General features: G+C 48.7%; 1 protein-coding gene across 1 annotated transcript in view; it reads left to right on the top strand.

Moving 5' to 3' along the window:
- Positions 1-4,828: 4,828 nt before the first annotated feature.
- LOC148659556 (uncharacterized) overlaps positions 4,829-12,889 on the top strand; it is a 37,541-nt gene continuing 29,480 nt past the window's right edge. Inside the window, exon 1 of the mRNA XM_088637391.1 lies at positions 4,829-5,016. The gene's annotated coding sequence lies outside the window, so the exon portion shown is untranslated. The remainder of the gene's footprint in view (positions 5,017-12,889) is intronic.

The raw sequence follows: 12,889 nt of genomic DNA, 5'->3' as shown, positions 1-12,889 counted from the left end.
ACAGTGTCTCTGCTGGGATCAGTGTGTGTGTTAAACTGAGTGTGAGACAGTGTGTCTCTGCTGGGATCAGTGTGTGTGTTAAACTGAGTGTGAGACAGTGTGTCTCTGCTGGGATCAGTGTGTGTGTTAAACTGAGTGTGAGACAGTGTGTCTCTGCTGGGATCAGTGTGTGTGTTAAACTGAGTGTGAGACAGTGTGTCTCTGCTGGGATCAGTGTGTGTGTTAAACTGAGTGTGAGACAGTGTCTCTGCTGGGATCAGTGTGTGTGTTCAACTGAGTGTGAGACAGTGTCTCTGCTGGGATCAGTGTGTGTGTTAAACTGAGTGTGAGACAGTGTCTCTGCTGGGATCAGTGTGTGTGTTAAACTGAGTGTGAGACAGTGTCTCTGCTGGGATCAGTGTGTGTGTTAAACTGAGTGTGAGACAGTGTCTCTGCTGGGATCAGTGTGTGTGTTAAACTGAGTGTGAGACAGTGTGTCTCTGCTGGGATCAGTGTGTGTGTTAAACTGAGTGTGAGACAGCGTGTCTCTGCTGGGATCAGTGTGTGTGTTAAACTGAGTGTGAGACAGTGTCTCTGCTGGGATCAGTGTGTGTGTTAAACTGAGTGTGAGACAGTGTCTCTGCTGGGATCAGTGCTTTGTGTTAAACTGAGTGTGAGACAGTGTGTCTGCTATGATCGGTGTGTGTGTTTAACTGAGTGTGAGACAGTGTCTCTGCTGGGATCAGTGCTGTGTGTTAAACTGAGTGTGAGACAGTGTCTCTGCTGGGATCAGTGTGTGTGTTAAACTGAGTGTGAGACAGTGTCTCTGCTGGGATCAGTGTGTGTGTTAAACTGAGTGTGAGACAGCGTGTCTCTGCTGGGATCAGTGTGTGTGTTAAACTGAGTGTGAGACAGCGTGTCTCTGCTGGGATCAGTGTGTGGGTTAAACTGAGTGTGAGACAGTGTCTCTGCTGGGATCAGTGTGTGGGTTAAACTGAGTGTGAGACAGTGTCTCTGCTGGGATCAGTGTGTGTGTTAAACTGAGTGTGAGACAGTGTCTCTGCTGGGATCAGTGTGTGTGTTAAACTGAGTGTGAGACAGTGTGTCTCTGCTGGGATCAGTGTGTGTGTTAAACTGAGTGTGAGACAGCGTGTCTCTGCTGGGATCAATGTGTGTGTTAAACTGAGTGTGAGACAGTGTGTCTCTGCTGGGATCAGTGTGTGTGTTAAACTGAGTGTGAGACAGTGTGTCTCTGCTGGGATCAGTGTGTGTGTTAAACTGAGTGTGAGACAGTGTGTCTCTGCTGGGATCAGTGTGTGTGTTAAACTGAGTGTGAGACAGTGTCTCTGCTGGGATCAGTGTGTGTGTTAAACTGAGTGTGAGACAGTGTCTCTGCTGGGATCAGTGCTTTGTGTTAAACTGAGTGTGAGACAGTGTGTCTGCTATGATCGGTGTGTGTGTTTAACTGAGTGTGAGACAGTGTCTCTGCTGGGATCAGTGCTGTGTGTTAAACTGAGTGTGAGACAGTGTCTCTGCTGGGATCAGTGTGTGTGTTAAACTGAGTGTGAGACAGTGTCTCTGCTGGGATCAGTGTGTGTGTTAAACTGAGTGTGAGACAGCGTGTCTCTGCTGGGATCAGTGTGTGTGTTAAACTGAGTGTGAGACAGCGTGTCTCTGCTGGGATCAGTGTGTGGGTTAAACTGAGTGTGAGACAGTGTCTCTGCTGGGATCAGTGTGTGTGTTAAACTGAGTGTGAGACAGTGTCTCTGCTGGGATCAGTGTGTGTGTTAAACTGAGTGTGAGACAGTGTCTCTGCTGGGATCAGTGTGTGTGTTAAACTGAGTGTGAGACAGTGTGTCTCTGCTGGGATCAGTGTGTGTGTTAAACTGAGTGTGAGACAGCGTGTCTCTGCTGGGATCAGTGTGTGTGTTAAACTGAGTGTGAGACAGTGTGTCTCTGCTGGGATCAGTGTGTGTGTTAAACTGAGTGTGAGACAGTGTGTCTCTGCTGGGATCAGTGTGTGTGTTAAACTGAGTGTGAGACAGTGTGTCTCTGCTGGGATCAGTGTGTGTGTTAAACTGAGTGTGAGACAGTGTCTCTGCTGGGATCAGTGTGTGTGTTAAACTGAGTGTGAGACAGTGTCTCTGCTGGGATCAGTGTGTGTGTTAAACAGTGATGTCCCTCTATACAGAGCCCTATTCATTGAGAAGGGCAGTGTGTTCTTCAGCTAAAGTGGTAAGAGACACAATACCGGGCACAAGAGGGAGCAGGCTCTAGCACTGCAGGGTCTGTGTTGTACAGCATGTGTTGATCCCCGGGCCCAGAGCCCTTGGGAGCTCTTCATGAGCAAGGGCTGCGGCGCGCAGGTCACATGACCTTGCTCTCGGAGCTACAGCTGGGGCCTCTTTGAAGCCAGTTTTCTGCGGCACTTTGAAAGAAAAACGATCACTTCCTTCCGTTCACTGGGTTTCCTGTTTCAGAGAGAGGGGTTAATACACACAGTGACTGAACACTCCAGTACATTAACACTGCACTGAGAGAGAGATGGGTTAATACAGACACACTGACTGGACACTCCAGTACATTAACACTGCACTGAGAGAGAGGGGTTAATACACACACACTGACTGGACACTCCAGTACATTAACACTGCACTGAGAGAGAGAGGGGTAAATACAGACACACTGACTGGACACTCCAGTACATTAACACTGCACTGAGAGAGAGGGGTTAATACACACACACTGACTGGACACTCCAGTACATTAACACTGCACTGAGAGAGAGAGGGGTTAATACAGACACACTGACTGGACACTCCAGTACATTAACACTGCACTGAGAGAGAGAGGGGTTAATACACACACACTGACTGGACACTCCAGTACATCAACACTGCACTGAGAGAGAGAGGGGTTAATACAGACACACTGACTGGACACTCCAGTACATTAACACTGCACTGAGAGAGAGAGGGGTTAATACAGACACACTGACTGGACACTCCAGTACATTAACACTGCACTGAGAGAGAGAGGGGTTAATACAGACACTCTGACTGGACACTCCAGTACATTAACACTGCACTGAGAGAGAGGGGTTAATACAGACACTCTGACTGGACACTCCAGTACATTAACACTGCACTGAGAGAGAGAGGGGTTAATACAGACACACTGACTGGACACTCCAGTACATTAACACTGCACTGAGAGAGAGAGGGGTTAATACAGACACACTGACTGGACACTCCAGTACACTAACACTGCACTGAGAGAGAGAGGGGTTCATACAGACACACTGACTGGACACTCCAGTACATTAACACTGCACTGAGAGAGAGAGGGGTTAATACAGACACACTGACTGGACACTCCAGTACATTAACACTGCACTGAGAGAGAGGGGTTAATACACACACACTGACTGGACACTCCAGTACATTAACACTGCACTGAGAGAGAGAGGGGTTAATACAGACACCCTGACTGGACACTCCAGTACATTAACACTGCACTGAGAGAGAGAGAGAGAGAGGGGTTAATACAGACACACTGACTGACACTCCAGTACATTAACACTGCACTGAGAGAGAGAGGGGTTAATACAGACACACTGACTGGACACTCCAGTACATTAACACTGCACTGAGAGAGAGAGAGGGGGGTTAATACAGACACACTGACTGGACACTCCAGTACATTAACACTGCACTGAGAGAGAGAGGGGTTAATACACACACACTGACTGGACACTCCAGTACATTAACACTGCACTGAGAGAGAGAGGGGTTAATACACACACACTGACTGGACACTCCAGTACATTAACACTGCACTGAGAGAGAGAGGGGTTAATACACATACACTGACTGGACACTCCAGTACATTAACACTGCACTGAGAGAGAGAGGGGTTAATACAGACACACTGACTGGACACTCCAGTACATTAACACTGCACTGAGAGAGAGAGGGGTTAATACAGACACACTGACTGGACACTCCAGTACATTAACACTGCACTGAGAGAGAGAGGGGTTAATACAGACACACTGACTGGACACTCCAGTACATTAACACTGCACTGAGAGAGAGGGGGGTTAATACAGACACACTGACTGGACACTCCAGTACATTAACACTGCACTGAGAGAGAGAGGGGTTAATACAGACACACTGACTGGACACTCCAGTACATTAACACTGCACTGAGAGAGAGAGGGGTTAATACACACACACTGACTGGACACTCCAGTACATTAACACTGCACTGAGAGAGAGAGAGGGGTTAATACAGACACACTGACTGGACACTCCAGTACATTAACACTGCACTGAGAGAGAGAGGGGTTAATACACACACACTGACTGGACACTCCAGTACATTAACACTGCACTGAGAGAGAGAGAGGGGTTAATACAGACACACTGACTGGACACTCCAGTACATTAACACTGCACTGAGAGAGAGAGGGGTTCATACACACACAGTGACTGGACACTCCAGTACATTAACACTGCACTGAGAGAGAGAGAGAGGGGTTAATACAGACACACTGACTGGACACTCCAGTACATTAACACTTTACTGAGAGAGAGGGGTTAATACAGACACACTGACTGGACACTCCAGTACATTAACACTGCACTGAGAGAGAGAGGGGTTAGTACAGACACACTGACTGGACACTCCAGTACATTAACCCTTGGGGTGTGCCCCGGGGGTGGGCGGTCTCTCGCTCTGTGGGGTTTCCGGCGCGGCCTTGCACGCCCCACACCTGAGTGTGTGAGCGCGGGAGGCAGGTGGCGCGGCAGAGAGAAAGAGAGAGAGAGAGAGAGAGAGAGAGAGAGAGACGAGAGACGAGAGGAGGGAGGGAGAGAGAGGCAGAGGGAGGCACGACGTCGAGCTCCGCAGACACAGGGCGACGATGAGCGCCTGAGCACAGCCGCGTGGAGCCCAGGGTACGAGCGCACGGAACAGGGTCCCGGGACAGGCTGCGGGCCGAGGAAGAGGAGGGCCGAGCGAGGACAGGAGGTGAGCAGGACAGGAGCCGGCCCGAGCCAGCCAGCGCCAGCGAGCACCAGCGAGCGCCAGCGAGCTCTGTCTTCGCTTCAAGATGGCGGAGCAGTGAGGCTGGGGCTGTTGTTCAACTGCCTGCCTGCCCATCTCTCTCTCTGGTCTGCCTGTCTGTCTCTCTGGCCTGCCTGTTTGTCTTTGTGGATTGCCCATCTGTCTCTCTGGCCTGCCCATCTGTCTCTCTGGCCTGTCTGTCTATGTGGCCTGCCTGTCTGCCTGTCTCTGGCCTGCCCATCTGTCTCTCTGGCCTGTAAATCTGTCTCTCTGACCTGTCCATCTGTCTCTCTGGCCTGTAAATCTGTCTCTCTGACCTGCCCATCTGTCTCTCTGGCCTGCCCGTCTGTCTGTCTCTCTGACCTGTCTGTCTGTCTGCGTCTCTGACCTGCCTGTCTATCTCTCTGGCCTGCCCATCTGTCTCTCTGGCCTGCCCGTCTGTCTGTCTCTCTGACCTGTCTGTCTGTCTGCGTCTCTGACCTGCCTGTCTATCTCTCTGGGCTTTCCATCTGTCTCTCTGGCCTGCCCATCTGTCTGTCTCTCTGACCTGTATGTCTGTCTGTGTCTCTGGCCTGCCCATCTGTCTGTCTCTCTGGCCTGTCCATCTGTCTCTCTGGCCTGCCCGTCTGTCTCTCTGGCCTGCCTGCCTGTCTGTCTCTCTGGCCTGTCCATCTGTCTCTCTGGCCTGTCCAGCTGTCTGTCTCTCTGGCCTGTATGTCTGTCTGTGTCTCTGGCCTGCCCATCTGTCTGTCTCTCTGGCCTGTCCATCTGTCTCTCTGGCCTGCCCGTCTGTCTCTCTGGCCTGCCTGTCTGTCTGTCTCTCTGGCCTGTCCATCTGTCTCTCTGGCCTGCCTGTCTGTCTGTCTCTCTGGCCTGTCCATCTGTCTCTCTGACCTGCCTGTCTATCTCTCTGGCCTGCCTGTCTGTCTGTCTCTCTGGCCTGTCTGTCTGTCTCTCTGGCCTGTCCATCTGTCTCTCTGACCTGCCTGTCTATCTCTCTGGCCTGCCTGTCTGTCTGTCTCTCTGGCCTGTCCATCTGTCTCTCTGGCCTGTCCGGCTGTCTTTCTCTCTGATCTGCCCATCTGTCTCTCTGGCCTGCCTGTCTGCCTGTCTCTGGCCTGCCCATCTGTCTTTCTGGCCTGCCCATCTGTTTCTCTGGCCTGCCTGTCTGTCTGTCTCTCTGGCCTGTCCATCTGTCTCTCTGGCCTGTCCGGCTGTCTGTCTCTCTGGCCTGCCTGTCTGCCTGTCTCTGGCCTGCCCATCTGTCTTTCTGGCCTGCCCATCTGTCTCTCTGGCCTGTAAATCTGTCTCTCTGACCTGCCCGTCTGCCTGTCTCTGGCCTGCCCATCTGTCTCTCTGGCCTGCCCGTCTGTCTGTCTCTCTGACCTGTCTGTCTGTCTGCGTCTCTGACCTGCCTGTCTATCTCTCTGGCCTGCCTGTCTGTCTGTCTCTCTGGCCTGTCCGGCTGTCTGTCTCTCTGACCTGCCCATCTGTCTCTCTGGCCTGCCCGTCTGTCTGTCTCTCTGGCCTGCCCGTCTGTCTGTGTCTCTGGCCTGTCTGTGTCTCTGGTGCCCTTGCTCCTGGCCTGGTCCGAGCAGGTGAGAGGGCTGATAGAGCTCAGAGCCACACAGTTCCTGTCTCTGCTTCTGATGCTGCTGGCCTGGTCCACTGACCCTGTCCAGCGCCGGTCCGGTTACTGACGGGCTCCCCCAGCGGGTCTCTGACAGAACTGCGCTTTTCCTGTCTGATAACTGAGCACCTCGTTTACTGCACATTAACTGAGCACCTCGTTTACTGTCTGATAACTGAACACCATGTTTACTGTCTGATAACTGAGCACCTCGTTTACTGTCTGATAACTGAGCACCTCGTTTACTGCACATTAACTGAGCACCTCGTTTACTGTCTGATAACTGAGCACCTCGTTTACTGCACATTAACTGAGCACCTCGTTTACTGTCTGATAACTGAACACCATGTTTACTGTCTGATAACTGAGCACCTTGTTTACTGCACATTAACTGAGCACCTCGTTTACTGTCTGATAACTGAGCACCTCGTTTACTGCACATTAACTGAGCACCTCGTTTACTGTCTGATAACTGAACACCATGTTTACTGTCTGATAACTGAGCACCTCGTTTACTGTCTGATAACTGAGCACCTCGTTTACTGCACATTAACTGAGCACCTCGTTTACTGTCTGATAACTGAGCACCTCGTTTACTGCACATTAACTGAGCACCTCGTTTACTGTCTGATAACTGAACACCATGTTTACTGTCTGATAACTGAGCACCTTGTTTACTGCACATTAACTGAGCACCTCGTTTACTGTCTGATAACTGAACACCATGTTTACTGTCTGATAACTGAGCACCTCGTTTACTGCACATTAACTGAGCACCTCATTTACTGTCTGATAACTGAACACAATATTTACTGTCTGATAACTGAGCACCTTGTTTACTGTGTGATAACTGAGCACCTCGTTTACTGTCTGATAACTGAGCACCTCGTTTACTGTACATTAACTGAGCACCTCGTTTACTGTCTAATAACTGAGCACCTTGTTTACTGTACATTAACTGAGCACCTCGTTCACTGTACATTAACTGAGCACCTTGTTTACTGTCTGATAACTGAGCACCTCGTTTACTGTACATTAACTGAGCACCTCATTTATTGTCTGATAACTGAGCACCTCGTTTACTGTCTGATAACTGAGCACCTCATTTCATAACTCATTTACTAACTAGTTCACTGTCTGATAACTGATTTATTGACTTGTTCACTGAGTAACTGATTTATTGACTAGGTCACTGTCTGATAACTGATTTATTGACTTGTTCACTGAGTAACTGATTTATTGACTAGGTCACTGTCTGATAACTGATTTATTGACTTGTTCACTGAGTAACTGATTTATTGACAAGGTCACTGTCTGATAACTGATTTATTGACTTGTTCACTGAGTAACTGATTTATTAACTAGTCCACTGTCTGAGTAACTCATTTACTTACTGATTTACTGAGACACTTGTTTACTGACTAACTCAACTTCTGACTAGTTTAATGTTTGTATGATTCATCTACTGACTAGTTAGTCTGAATACCTCATTTACTGACTAGTTTACTATCTGAGTAACTCAATTACTGACTAGTTTACTATCTGAATACCTCATCTACTGACTAGTTTACTATCTGAGTAACTCATTTACTGACTAGTTACTATCTGAGTAACTCATTTACTGAGTGATTTGCTGAAAGACTTGTTCACTGCCTAACTCAATAGCTGACTACTTTGACTACATCTGAATGAGTTCTTTACTGATTCTTCACTGTCTGAATAACTCATTTACTAGTTAGACTTCTAACTTGTTTACTGAACAGTTTACTAACATTGCCTCATCACCTACGGACACACACATAGACACAACACACACCTGACAACACTACACCCACTGGGACACAAAACACAAAACAGACAGGCTCAGTGACCACAGCCTGGACACACACACTGGACACAGGCAGACCTGGCTGTCCAGAGAGGACAGGCTCAGTGACCACAGCCTGGACACACACACACTGGACACAGGCAGACCTGGCTGCCCAGAGAGGACAGGCTCAGTGACCACAGCCTGGACACACACACTGGACACAGGCAGACCTGGCTGTCCAGAGAGGACAGGCTCAGTGACCACAGCCTGGACACACACACACTGGACACAGGCAGACCTGGCTGTCCAGAGAGGACAGGCTCAGTGACCACAGCCTGGACACACACACTGGACACAGGCAGACCTGGCTGCCCAGAGAGGACAGGCTCAGTGATCACAGCCTGGACACACACACTGGACACAGACAGACCTGGCTGTCCAGAGAGGACAGGCTGTGCTCCCACTGCCAGCGGGGAGAAATAGAGACAGAGGTGCACTTCCTACTGCACTGTGACAGATACTCTGGGATTAGAGAAACATTCTTCCCCAATTCAGAAATCTAATCCCAGAGTTCCCACACCTGCCAGAATCACAACGGGTCCCAATCCTACTGGGAGAGGGAGGAGGGAACTCAGTTGAACTGGCAGCCCAGTATGTGATCTCCTGTCCCAGCCTGAGGAACAGACAGTGAGCCTGTCTCTCAATAATAACAATACAGTGTGTGATCTCCTGTCCCAGCCTGAGGAACAGTGAGTCTGTCTCTCAATAATAATAATACAGTGTGTGATCTCCTGTCCCAGCCTGAGGAACAGACAGTGAGCCTGTCTCTCAATAATAATAATACAGTGTGTGATCTCCTGTCCCAGCCTGAGGAACAGACAGTGAGCCTGTCTCTCAATAATAATAATACAGTGTGTGATCTCCTGTCCCAGCCTGAGGAACAGACAGTGAGCCCGTCTCTCAATAATAATAATACAGTGTGTGATCTCCTGTCCCAGCCTGAGGAACAGTGAGTCTGTCTCTCAATAATAATAATACAGTGTGTGATCTCCTGTCCCAGCCTGAGGAACAGACAGTGAGCCTGTCTCTCAATAATAATAATACAGTGTGTGATCTCCTGTCTCTCAATACTGTTCTATACTTTTATTGGATAATGGGACAGACAGTACGAAACGAGACAGAGAGGAGATTGGGATAGTATGAAACGAGACAGAGAGGAGATTGGGACAGACAGTACGAAACAAGACAGAGAGGAGATTGGGACAGACAGTACGAAACGAGACAGAGAGGAGATTGGGACAGACAGTACGAAACGAGACAGAGAGGAGATTGGGACAGACAGAATGAAACGAGACAGAGAGGAGATTGGGACAGACAGTACGAAACGAGACAGAGAGGAGATTGGGATAGTATGAAACGAGACAGAGAGGAGATTGGGAGAGACAGAATGAAACGAGACAGAGAGGAGATTGGGACAGACAGTATGAAACGAGACATAGAGGAGATTGGGACAGACAGTACGAAACGAGACAGAGAGGAGATTGGGACAGACAGTACGAAACGAGACAGAGAGGAGATTGGGACAGACAGTATGAAACGAGACAGAGAGGAGATTGGGACAGACAGTATGAAACGAGACAGAGAGGAGATTGGGACAGACAGTACGAAATGAGACAGAGAGGGGATTGAGACAGACAGTACGAAACGAGACAGAGAGGAGATTGGGACAGACAGAATGAAACGAGACAGAGAGGAGATTGGGACAGACAGTACGAAAGAAGACAGAGAGGAGATTGGGACAGACAGTACAAAACGAGACAGACAGGAGATTGGGATAGTATGAAATGAGACAGGGGATTGGGATAGACAGGATGAGAGGAGACAGAGAGGAGATTGGGACAGACAGTACGAAACGAGACAGAGAGGAGATTAGGACAGGCAGTAAGAAACGAGACAGAGAGGAACAGATGAGAGGGAGTCTGATACAGTGATTGCTCAAAGCATGATGCTCTTCAGACTCTTGCATTTCTTACATATATGGACAGGCGTTCGTTAGTGGTTTAGCAGCTACGTATGGTTCACATAGCTGAACACCGCTTCCTTCATCTCTTCTCCTTCTCCCCCTCTCTCTCTCAGTGCAGTGTTAATGTACTGGAGTGTCCAGTCAGTGTGTCTGTATGAACCCCTCTCTCTCTCAGTGTATTAACCCCTCTCTCTCTCAGTGCAGTGTTAATGTACTGGAGTGTCCAGTCAGTGTGTCTGTATTAACCCCTCTCTCTCAGTGCAGTGTTAATGTACTGGAGTGTCCAGTCAGTGTGTCTGTATTAACCCCTCTCTCTCAGTGCAGTGTTAATGTACTGGAGTGTCCAGTCAGTGTGTGTGTATGAACCCCTCTCTCTCTCAGTGCAGTGTTAATGTACTGGAGTGTCCAGTCAGTGTGTGTGTATTAACCCCTCTCTCTCTCAGTGCAGTGTTAATGTACTGGAGTGTCCAGTCAGTGTGTCTGTATTAACCCCTCTCTCTCTCTCAGTGTAGTGTTAATGTACTGGAGTGTCCAGTCAGTGTGTGTGTATTAACCCCTCTCTCTCAGTGCAGTGTTAATGTACTGGAGTGTCCAGTCAGTGTGTCTGTATGAACCCCTCTCTCTCTCAGTGCAGTGTTAATGTACTGGAGTGTCCAGTCAGTGTGACTGTATTAACCCCTCTCTCTCTCTCAGTGCAGTGTTAATGTACTGGAGTGTCCAGTCAGTGTGTCTGTATGAACCCCTCTCTCTCTCAGTGCAGTGTTAATGTACTGGAGTGTCCAGTCAGAGTGACTGTAGTCCTCTCTCTCTCAGTGCTGTAATATGATGAATCAGTCTCTCTCTTTTGTTCACTTTCTTTTTCACTGGTGGTCATATTTGGTCAAACCACTGCCTTCCTATTCTAATGTAGTGTGAAAGGAATTAGATAATTATCTTATATCTCACTTTTACTGTCTGCTGCCCTAATCTGCACTGTATATAGAGGAAACTAACAATTACAGTATTACAGCATCTACAATAACAAGACTGGGAATTCACATCTCTAAAGATCTAACCTGGACTGTGCACACTGACTCTATCATGAAGAAGACTCAGCAGCGCCTTTATTTCTTGAGGTGCCTCAAGCGCTGGGGGATGCCAGTACATGTGTTGGTGAACTTCTACCGCTGCACCATCGAGAGCGTCCTCACCAACGGGATCACCGTGTGGTATGGCAACACCTCTTCGGAGAAAGAAAGGCACTGCAGAGAATGGTCAATATGGCCCAGAAGACCATCGGCTGCGGTCTCACCGAGATTAAACAGCTCTATGAGGACCGCTGCAGTGGTAGAATTCTGGCCATCACAGAGGACAGTCACCACCCCGGGCATGAGCTCTTCACCCCACTGCCCTCAGGCAAGAGATACAAGAGCATACGGACACTGACCACTAGATTCTTCAATAGCTTCTACCCACAAGCAGTGAGACTGGCGAACACATTTAGCCACCCCCCTCGGACCACACCTACACCATCACATCTACCTCTTTATGATTTCTTATCTGTTGCACATCTCCAGTCATTGTTTACACGTCTGTATTGTTTACATTCAAACTGTCCACATGTTTCCTTGCACATTGTCTATTGTTTGTTTGTACATTGTCTTGATGCACTGTTTGCACTTTGTCTTGTGTTTTACACTTGTTTTACAATCGAGAGACTTTCTGTCAGTAAGAATTCCATTGTACCAGTACTGGTTACATATGGCAATAAAGTTCAAGTTCAAGTTCAAGACTGTCCTACTGTACTGGGACTGTAGCTCCTATTGTAACAGACTGTCCTACTGTACTGGGACTGTAGCTCCTATTGTAACAGACTGGTCTACTGTATTGGGACTGTAGCTCCTATTGTAACAGGACTGTTCTACTGTACTGGATTGGAGCTCCTATTGTAACAGACTGTCCTACTGTACTGGGACTGTAGCTCCTATTGTAACAGACTGGTCTACTGTACTGGGACTGTAGCTCCTATTGTAACAGACTGTTCTACTGGACTGGGATTGTAGCCCGAATTATAGCAGGACTGCTCTTCTGTACTGGGACTTTCGCCAGTTACAGTCACAGTTTTAGGAGATTCAATTGAAGGAACTGAGTCTCTTTAGTGTGAAAGGAGTTTCCCACAATGAAAGGCTGGAAGAACTGAGTCTCTTTAGTCTGCTCAGGAGAGCTCCGAGTGTAACACCACAGAGAGTACTCAGGAGCGTTTAGGAGAGCTCTGTGTGTCACACCACAGATAGTGTGCAGAATGCTCAGGAGACCTCAGATTGTCACTCCACAGAAGGTGCTCAGGAGTGCTCGGGAGAGTTCAGAATATCAGACCACAGAGAGTGTTGTAAGG

The sequence above is a fragment of the Lepisosteus platostomus genome, chromosome 6, assembly GCF_059453375.1.
Source record: "Lepisosteus platostomus isolate fLepPlt1 chromosome 6, fLepPlt1.hap1, whole genome shotgun sequence".
Lineage (NCBI taxonomy): Eukaryota > Metazoa > Chordata > Actinopteri > Semionotiformes > Lepisosteidae > Lepisosteus > Lepisosteus platostomus.
This window is presented reverse-complemented; position numbering and strand designations above follow the sequence as displayed.